We start from the raw sequence: 10619 nt of genomic DNA, 5'->3' as shown, positions 1-10619 counted from the left end.
TTACCCGCAGTACCAGGAACTAGCTATTGAATTGGGGGGTTGAACCATATGATATTGCGTTTACGATTTTTCTGGGGTATTTTTTGTTTGATCTAATATTTGAGGGAGTAGTTTTTGTATCCGCTATTTTTTAGTGCTTGTTTATATTCGTTTTTAGATTGATTAAATATAACTTCGCTGGAGGAATTTTGCGATAGTCTGTTTGATATTGAAGTAGGTAAGTGTTTAATAATTTGTGGTGGATGATTAGAAGATATGTGGATGTATGTAACGGAAGGTGAGTAAAAAAACCAGATACAACAACCACAAATCATCATTCAACAATATTAAATACAAAAATTCTACCGCCCTATCAAACTATGTCTGGGATTTAAAAAACAATTTTAATGAAACCCCTATGCTAACATGGTCTATTCTCAAATCAGTACCCCCCTACTCAAATATTTCCAAAAGATGCCCACTATGTCTGTATGAGAAATTTACTATTATATCATATCCAAAACCTGAAGAACTGTTAAATAAGAGAACCGAAATTATATCAAAGTGCCGCCACGAAAATAAATTCTTATTAAAAAATTACAAAGCTCGCTACAAACTGACTAACAACTATAAATAAAAATAACTATACTAATCTGCTCCATATATCTCTAGGCTAACTAATAAATTACTCACATACACAGCTTTTGTAATATATTTCATAATATTATGTATATTTTTATATCAATTTTAATTCTTATTTTTATTTTATTATTTTTTAATACACAAATAATACACAGTAACACATAAAGAGTATTTTAAACAACATTAAACATATAACTATTTCACAGTTATTAGCCAACTAAAAACAAATTAATAATATTATTAACCTAACTACTAATCAATTTCCGTCCCGTAACGATCTAAAATACAAATATAAACCGTAACGTCCACTAAACAAATCGTAGCAAAATTAAACTTTTACTACTTGCCTGATGATTGTGATAACACATGAAACTCAGAGTTGCAATATTAAATTATATTATAAATATTAGCATTTAGCTAATTCCTGGTACTGCGGGTAACAGTAACATATTTATTATATATATATATACATATATATATATATATATATATATATATATATATATATATATATATATATATATATATATATATATATATATATATATATATATATATATATAGTTCTATAGTTTGTTGGCTTTAGGAAGAGCGGAAGGAAAAAAGTGATTCTTACGCCAACACATACGTCACTTTTAATTACTTTTGACTTTCGTCCAACATTTCCGTGTTGGACGAAAGTAAAAAACATTAATTTAATTAAAAATTAATATTTTTTTAAAAAAAAAACAAAAACTCAAATTTAATTGACCAGAATTTTTTTAAAAACATTCTGAATTTTTTTAAAACATTTTGAATGATTTTAAAAATATAAACAATGTTTTTTTTTTTTTTTTTTTTAATAAAATGTTTTTATTTTTATTTTTTTTAATAAAATGTTTTTATTTTTATTTTTTTTACTGTAAATCATGCGCGGAGTGTTGCTACATCGACTATCTTATAGCCTGACTCGCAAGGGAGTGCTGCTACATCGACTGACAAATAGCCTGACTCGCAAGGGAGTGCTGCTACATCGACTGACAAATAGCCTGACTCGCAAGGGAGTGCTGCTACATCGACTGACAAATAGCCTGACCCGCAAGGGAGTGCTGCTACATCGACTGAGGGTTTGGTTGGGGCAGGCAGTCTATCATTATTAAAAAAAAAAAATTCCGGTCTTGCATTTTAATTTTTACTTTTTGTCAACAAAATATCGAAAAAACTTTCGGACAACATCTAAGGGTTCTATATATATATATATATATATATATATATATATATATATATATATATACACATATATATATATATATAGTGGGTTGCATAAATATAGAGTCAGTTGATTTTTAATATGATTTTTTAATATTTTTTGAACATTTAAAGCAAACAAAAAAGTTAATTATTTAATTTGTTTTTAATTTTATTAACAGTGGTTATTAACAGTTTATAAACAAAATAAGACAAAAAGTTTTTTCAAAAAAAAAATTTAAGATTTTTTTTTTCTGAAAAAACTTTCACTCATGCACGAACACGTCTATACATAGATTAAACTAGTCAGATGCATAATTCTCTTGGAAATTCTTTCCAAAGCTTTTCTAACGCCTGGTGTAATTGCGCAACACTGGCTATGCTCTCTTTGACCAATCTCTTGTCTATTCAAGCCCAAATGTTCTGAATGGGATTGGAGAACAAGCTGGCCAAGGCAAGACCATAATGTTTTTCCGATCAAGCCACTCTTTAACCAAGATTGCAGTGTGAGCCATAGCGTCATCGTGCTGAAAAATCCATTGTTGTCGTCTTCCGTAAAAAGCTCTGGCTTTCGGCAAAAGTTTACTTTTGAGGATCTCTTTGTAGTTGTACTGGTTAATTCTTTATAAATGTTGTATGACTCAGTTCCTTTATGGGAGAAGCATCCGCATATTCCAACTGGTCCTCCTCTGCCTTTTATACTTGGTACACAAAAATACTCTTTGAACTTTTCAGCAGCCACCCTCTTGATGATTAATCTTGACTTGCAATTTATCACCTCAAAATTGGATTTGTTGCTGAAAATAACTTTGGCCTAGTCTTCTACAGACCAGTGAAGTCTTTCTCTAGACCACTTTAATCTTTTTAGGCAACCTGAGACACACAAAAGTGGTTTTCGAGCAGCGACATAGCAATCTAAGCCTTACTTATTTAGGCATCTTCGTGCAGTCCATGCAGTGAACCCTTCAGCAAGTTCGCGGTAAGAAATTTTAGGGTCTTGCCTAACCTTTTGATAGAGATAACTTTGGTTTCTTGAAGTTAGCTTTAAAGGCCTACCAGCCTTGGTAAATCTTTAACATCATTATGTAGCTTGTGGTTTTTCAACGTTGTTTGTACACATTTAAGCAAAACATTGCACATTCGAGCTATTTCTTGTTGGCTTTTTGTTTTATCTTTTAGCAGACCTACAATTTGCCATCGTACCTTTTCTGAAATAGTTTTTCTGCCCATTTTGTCTATTTACTTTACCAAATAATAACTAATGCAAATAACTCAAGATATAAAAATGATAATTTTATTTTATTTTCGCAAGAACATTTATATAGTTGGAAAAAAATCAACCACTAAACTTTAGATCGCTCAGATAACATTTTGTTGAGATATTTCAACTTAAGTCATTAAATTTTAGTTGACTCAATATTTTTGCTACATTAGAGATACAGGTATGTTCTAATCAAACTAATAATTACTCAAGACTGGTTAACCTAACGAGTTCCAATTATAGACCATTCGATAGAGAATCAATTAATTAAGACATTTAATACACTTTTAATCGTATTATTTAGTTGGCTTCAAAGATAATTGTGAAAAAAAAAAAAAATTCACACAAACAAAGTAGTGACTCTATATTTATGCAACCCACTGTATATATATATATACATATAATATATATATATATATATATATATATATATATATATATATATATATATATATATATATATATATATATATATATATATATATATATATATACAGGCTTGGTTGGGAAGCGGAAGCGATCGTTGACCACGGAAATAATATTTAGTTGCGAAAAACCGGCCACATTTTTTAGTCGTTTTGAGAACATTTCAAAAAGAAAAAAAAATAGCGCAAAAAAGATTATCTGAACCGATGAGAGACAATTATAGATACAAAAAAAAACTTAAACGCGAAAAAACTTAAAGCAAAATAAATTGCGTTTAGAACAAATAGTTTCGAAACATCGCTCTTATATAATTTTTTTTATAAAACTAAGCGATATTTTTAATATAAAGTAACATTTTACGATTGCTTAAAAAAGAAAACAAATGTTCTTTTATTTATCAAAGAGTGTGATATAATTTATATACTTGTGTTCTATTTCCAGTGGTGGATTAAGTAGGGGGCTATAATGTTAGAGGCCCCGAAATAGTCAAGTTGACCTTTTTTTAAGTCATTTTTACGTTGTAGCATAACATAAAAGGCCCAGGCTCCCAAAAATCCAACAAGATTCTAATAAAACTAAGCTAGTTTTAGTTTTATTTAAACTAAATAATTTTAAAACTAAAAAAGTTAATTTTTTTAATAACTATTTTATGCTTCGCTTTATTTGAAAAGCCTAACATACTTGAAACTTCTTAGAAAGATCGACAAATGAAATAATTAAATCATTGAGTTTCTGTAGAAATTAAAATAAGATAGAAATCAACTAAAAAGGTTAAAAATACTTTATGAAGAGGAAGCGGAACTGCTTCACAATACTGCTGATGACATTTAGTGAGTGGGCTTTTTAATTTTAATTAGTATTTAAAACAGAAAAATGGAACTTTAAGTATAACGAGTTTGCAAGTATGGCAACTGAAGCTAAAATAGTTGGAGTTAGTAAACCAATATCTAAGAACTTAACAACCTTTCTTTCGTGGGGGAAAGAATCAGTTATCGGGTACACGGAAGAAAATGGCTTAGTTGTTAAAATATCGTGTAAAATTTGTGCTAGGCACAAAACAGCTATATTAAAAGATCCTTTATTTAAAGGAGCGTTGAATTATTTGTTTATTGAGGGAACTTGTTTGGTGACAAAACATCAGGTGAGATTAAAATTATTTACTTTATTTTAATTTGTCTGTCCAGGAAATAACTTAAACATAATTTTTACTTATGAATATTTTTACTGTTTCATTAAAAGTATTATTTATAAAGTATTATATAATGTGCCGTGAATTTATGTAATCAACTTTTTATTGAATTATTTAATTTTATTCATGAATATTTTTGATAATACTAAAGGTTGATCGCCATCTAAAAGGTAAAAGTCATAGGTTGGCAGTACAAATTGAAAATGGGTACTCAGAAGATCCTGGAAGTAGTAGAGTAACCAACTTCGATATAGAAAACTCGGTACCACATGACAGCCGCGATGCGTTATTAAAGATGTTAAAAACTGCATATGAAATGGCTCTAAAACCGAGCATGCCACATAGCCATTTCGAGACGCTGATAAAATGTCAAAGAATTAACGGTTTACTTCTTTTAGAAGGAAAATGCAACAATAAAGCAGGTTATTGATTTTTTATAAAATTTATAATTTTTTGTTGTCTAATTGATTTTAAATTGTTTTAATTAATTTTTTTAGCACGTGAATATATCTCCTGCATTGCCAGTGCCGTAAAAGAAAAAGTTGCTAAAAATTATCAACGATAAAAGGTTTTTCTCCATTCTCTCTGATGGCTTACAGGCTAGAAAAACGAAGGACGAGAAAGAGTTGATTCTAGTGCGCGTTGAATGCGAGGGGATCCCTGCTTACTTTGTAGTATCTTTACTTGATATGAACAATTTGGGTGGTATGGGGGCTAATGGAATTAAAAAGGCTATTGATAGCATTTTTAATGAATCAGGTAATATTCCTTTAACTGCGGCAGCTTACAAATCTAAACTTATCAGCGCGACGGCCGACGGAGCAAGCGTCAATTTTGGAATTTATAATGTAGTGTTAACGCAGTTAAAAAATGATAGAATGTGGCTGATTAAAATTCAATGCATAAACCATCGTTTAGAATTAGCTATAAAAGGGGCTGTAAAAGATATATCGCAGTTTAAAGAGTGTGAACGCCTGTATATTTCCATTTTTAGTTTATTTCGTAATTCTGGCAAATTAAAAAGCGTGGTTAAAAAAGCTGGCGAGGCTTTAAATATTACATACTACACCTTGCCTAAAATATTGGGAACGCGCTTTATAAGTCACAGGAGATGCGGCTTTATAAAACTGCTACATAACTGGCCTTCACTTATTGTGGGTTTCTCTTGCGGATCACGACACTAAAGCAGATAAGGGTGATAAGATTTCAGGGTTATCCAAATGGCTGCATGAATACAGACTATTATGTATAGTTCGAAGTTATTTAGATATCTAAAAAAATTTATTTCCATTATCGTTGCTTTTAGAAAAGAATATGTTGAATGGTAAATGAATTAAAACCAGCAGTGGATGTAACTAAGGCTAGCTTAGATAAATTAAGCAATGAAGGTATTGACGAAATTATTGGTTCATATTTACTAAAGTTTAGAATCAATGAAAAAGATGGTACAACTAATCTTGTTTCTTCGTATTTAAAAGAAGGCCACGAGTTGAAAAAATTGAATAAAGAGTTCGTTGAGATTGAGCTCTGCAACATGGCTAATCTTAACTTAGATTGTCTTAGTTCTGCTATTAATTTAAGAAAATCAGCAATTGACATCATTCTGCCATTGATAAACAATAGATTTAGTTCGCTGTTAAATCCCATATTTGAATCAATGGATTGGTTAGATCCACAGTTATGGACAGCATGTATGGTGATGCCAGCATCTCTTTATTACTAAAGGAACTCTTTTACCTTCTAGAGGCTGCAGGAATAGATTTTAAAATGGTTCTTCCGGAATGGAAAGCTGCAAAACTAGTAATAAATACTCAGAACACCATTGCACTGATTATAGTAGCAAAGAAAGCAGTGACAGTAACAATTTCAGTTCTACATCTGAATCGGAAGAATAAACATTTTATTTTAAAATTTTTATCCGTCAAGGTTAAATGTAACTCGTAAGTCACTTTATGTACGTAATTATGTTTGTGTTTTGTTGTGCATGTTTTTTTTTTCGTTCATTTATGTTTGTGTTCTGTCTCGACCTCTGGCGCGGTGCTGATCCACTCGTAAGTCACTTTATGTATGTAATTATGTTTGTGTTTTGTTGTGCATGTTTTTGTTTCGTTCATTTATGTTTGTGTTCTGTCTCAACCTCTGGCGTGGTGCTGATCCACTCGTAAGTCACTTTATGTACATAATTATGTTTGTGTTTTATTATGCATGTTTTTGTTTCGTTCATTCATGTTTGTGTTCTGTCTCGACCTCTGGCGCGGTGCTGATCCACTCGTAAGTCACTTTATATACGTAATTATGTTTGTTTTTTGTTGTGTATGCTGTTGTATTGTTCATGTATGTCATGTACGCAATTATGTTTGTGTTGTAAAACAATATTGTCTAATGTTGGATTTAGCTCCTTAACTTGTAGTTTTGTTAAGCTCTCTCCTTATGAGATGTGTCATTGCTGTTTGAATAGTGTTTGCCCACTACTCCGTAGTTTGTGCGCAACAAAAAGTTTTCTAGTTTTATTGCTAAGACCCATATAATCAATGCATTACTGAAGAGTTCTAGAGGACGAAACAATATTGTCTAGTCTTAAACTCGAGTCCTTAATACAAGAGAGGATGGGAATAAAAGGCTGATTGGGAACTTTAGTTCAGACCTTTCAGATCTGATAAACGGGGGGATCCAAATTACTAGTATGTTTTTGAATTCTTTAGGGCAATTTTAACTTTTAGTTTTGAGAAATATTTTTTTTTGTTGATAACAAGTAAAAATTAGTAAACAGGGGGGGAGGGCTTAATGACCTAGGGTTAGTAACTATCCATTAGTGGGAAAATTTCCTAAAAACTAATTAATATATATCCGCCCCACCCACCTCTATTAAGGATAATAGAGTACATTCTTCTTATATGTTTATTTAATAATTAGAATTATTAACTTTGGTAATTATTTTTAATTTTATTGAAAACGCAATTATCGTTGAATACCTATTTGTTCAGAAAAATAATCGTAAATATGCTTTAATAGATTACATCAAATGTTTTATGAGTATATTAAATGTTCAAATTTTCAAAAATAAACAGATAAACAAAATTACATTTACATATAAATTACATACTTTTTAAATAAAAAATAAGAAAGTACTAATAAAATAATATTCTAATATAATAAATTTTACAAATCTTTGACAATATAAAAAATATATATTAGAAACATTATTTTTGTAAGCAAATAATAATAGTTTAAAAAATTTACGGCTTTGCAAATGTAGCTCTAAATAAATAATAATTCGCGTGACCATATATTCTTCAAACAATTTATGTAAGAAATATCAAAACTTAAAAAACCTCGAATAAAACAAATATTTAAAACAAACTTTAAAAACATTTCAACAGAATACTCTAGAACTACAATTCGCTTAGCGTATTTTTTAAACTAATAGAATTATTTTGTACGTCTTTTTAATGTTCTCGAATATTCTTTTTATTTTTCCGCACCAAGATGTTTTAAGAACATTTAAGTTTACGTTTTAAACTTATAACTATTTTGCGGACAAACATGGAAACATACATAAAATGAAATGTTCTCAAAACGACTAAAAAATCTGGCCAGTTTTTCGCAACTAAATATGATTTCCGTGGTCAACGATCGCTCTTATAATTATCACCTTCATTAGCAGAAAAAAACATTCTAAACCTTGATAATTTTAAATTGTAAACAGTGTCTCAATGTAATAGTTACTGATCCATCAAAATTAGGAAAACTAAATTTCTGTACATATCCTTGTACGTGTTTATTGGAGCAACCCTTTATTCTTGGAACAAGCTTTTTTAATTGATCTGAAAAAGTTTTGTATTTGAATGAGGGACATCTATCAAGTACTTAAAATTTAACTGTATCATTTCCTATATGTATTAAAGAATGGACATTGTAAACTAGTTGATCCTTACAGTAAAGTTCACCAAATAACTGCACAAAATAAGTTAGTAACTGATTTTTTTCAATAAAATAAAACATTATAAAATTAGAACTGCAACTGAAAGTACTAAAAAGTTTGAATAGATTTTTGGCTAAATTGTCTCCTTTAAATAACTGGCCCAGTGTATACTAAAAAAAGTCTAAGTTTAGTTGCTTTCCATTATTTAATATCTAAGTCCTTGGTTTTCATGGAATATAACGGCATATCTGGCATATGATTAAATGACCCAAATGTAAACAAAATTTGGGCCATTTAACCATAAGTTGATGAGTCTTTGCATACTCCTAAGCATACTAGATGCATAAAGTCTAAAAGAAACTTTGTCACCATGTCAAAATTTAAATCCATTTAACACACCACTAAGATGTTCAGAATGCTTTTGATGACAAAAATCTGAATCAGTGCTTAAAATTGATGAAATATGTGGTAGTATTATCTTGCCACACCACTCTCCTTTTTGAACACAACGCTTACATCAGCTATAACCATTTTGAGTTATAACCCTAGTACACTTAACAAATGCTCTAGCTGGTGCACACATATGATAACAGCAAGATTGATTTCCTACTCAATATTTTAACAGATAAAACCATCTTTTGGAAGAACTTTGAACTCTACCAAAAAATTATGTAGATAATCAAAAATGGAATTAGGTTTTTGGCACCACTTTTTAAACAAATCTCTAAAAATCCAATTTGGGTTGCCCAAAATTGTGAGTCCTAGGCCTAGGCTCTGACAGCAACATTTATAAACAGCAAAAACCTTTTGCAAATTTTATTTAAAACTTTTTACATGTATGTTTAAATTTTGTCACTATTTTAGATTTTCATTGAATTATTTCCTACATGTCTTTTTAATATAAAATATCTATGGAGTATTATTCTCTTACAATCAGCTATCAAGCTGATTGAACTGACTTGATCAGCTTCAGCTTTAATTTGAAGCTAATGAGTTTAAAGCTGAAGCTGAAATATCAACTGCAACCCCTAACTTACAGACAACATAGTTAATGTGATGTATATACTTAATCATGATACATGTGTTTTTTTTAAACTTGAATACTTATTTTTTTATTTTATAATACATGTTTTTTTTTAATACGTGTTTTTTTATAATATTTAATACTTAAGAAAATATTGATTTTTGTAGAATATTCTTTAGATAAAAATAATATTTTCTTACATTACTCTAATTGTGGTAATAAACAAAAGTAATATTTACTCCATTACATTTGTCCCCCAAAGTTCATGGAATATATCATACATAAGTCTTTCACTAATTTTAATAAACAAAAGTTATTACCATTATTATTATAATTATATTTACTAACCTGTCATTATTAATATTTATCAAAAATACATTCTGGTTGTTGAAGTCACTTTTAATCATATCAGTATGCAAATATTGTTAACAGTCAGAGTGCACCAAGTAGAAATATTTTTAAACATGCTGCAAAATACAAGATATACATAAGATGCATCATATAAGACCTATGACCTGGAACTTTATACTTTTATCCCAACATTATAAATTAAGTTATGGAAAACAAAAACAGTGTTCAACTTACTATAACTCAGTTATAATAAATAAGCATATGGTCATGATCTATATAATAACTTTTTTTAGTTATTGTTATTTATGTTAAAGTTGTCAAGTTAAATTAAAGTTTTATAAATAAAGTTTGAATGCAAAAGTTTATATTAATACAAATTTTATCAGTATTGTAAACATAGGCTAAGTATTATAAGTATTTACAAGTATAAGTATTGCAAGTATAAGTTATTATTAATAATAACTTATATATAAATTAATATACAATTATGTATATTATTTTATATATAATATATTACATATAACCATATGGGGCCCGTCCGGAAACCAATAATTCCATAAGGTATACAAACACTATATTAAAATTAACAAAATTTGCT

General features: G+C 29.2%; 1 long non-coding RNA gene across 1 annotated transcript in view; it reads right to left on the bottom strand.

Moving 5' to 3' along the window:
• LOC136088520 (uncharacterized) overlaps positions 1-10144 on the bottom strand; it is a 25116-nt gene extending 14972 nt beyond the window's left edge. The window contains exon 1 of the long non-coding RNA XR_010642230.1: positions 10019-10144. This is a non-coding gene — a long non-coding RNA (uncharacterized LOC136088520). The remainder of the gene's footprint in view (positions 1-10018) is intronic.
• Between the last annotated feature and the right edge of the window lie 475 nt (positions 10145-10619).

Source organism: Hydra vulgaris, chromosome 12 (assembly GCF_038396675.1).
Source record: "Hydra vulgaris chromosome 12, alternate assembly HydraT2T_AEP".
NCBI lineage: Eukaryota > Metazoa > Cnidaria > Hydrozoa > Anthoathecata > Hydridae > Hydra > Hydra vulgaris.
Note: the sequence above shows the minus strand (reverse complement) of the source record. Positions and strands in the feature narration are given on the sequence as shown.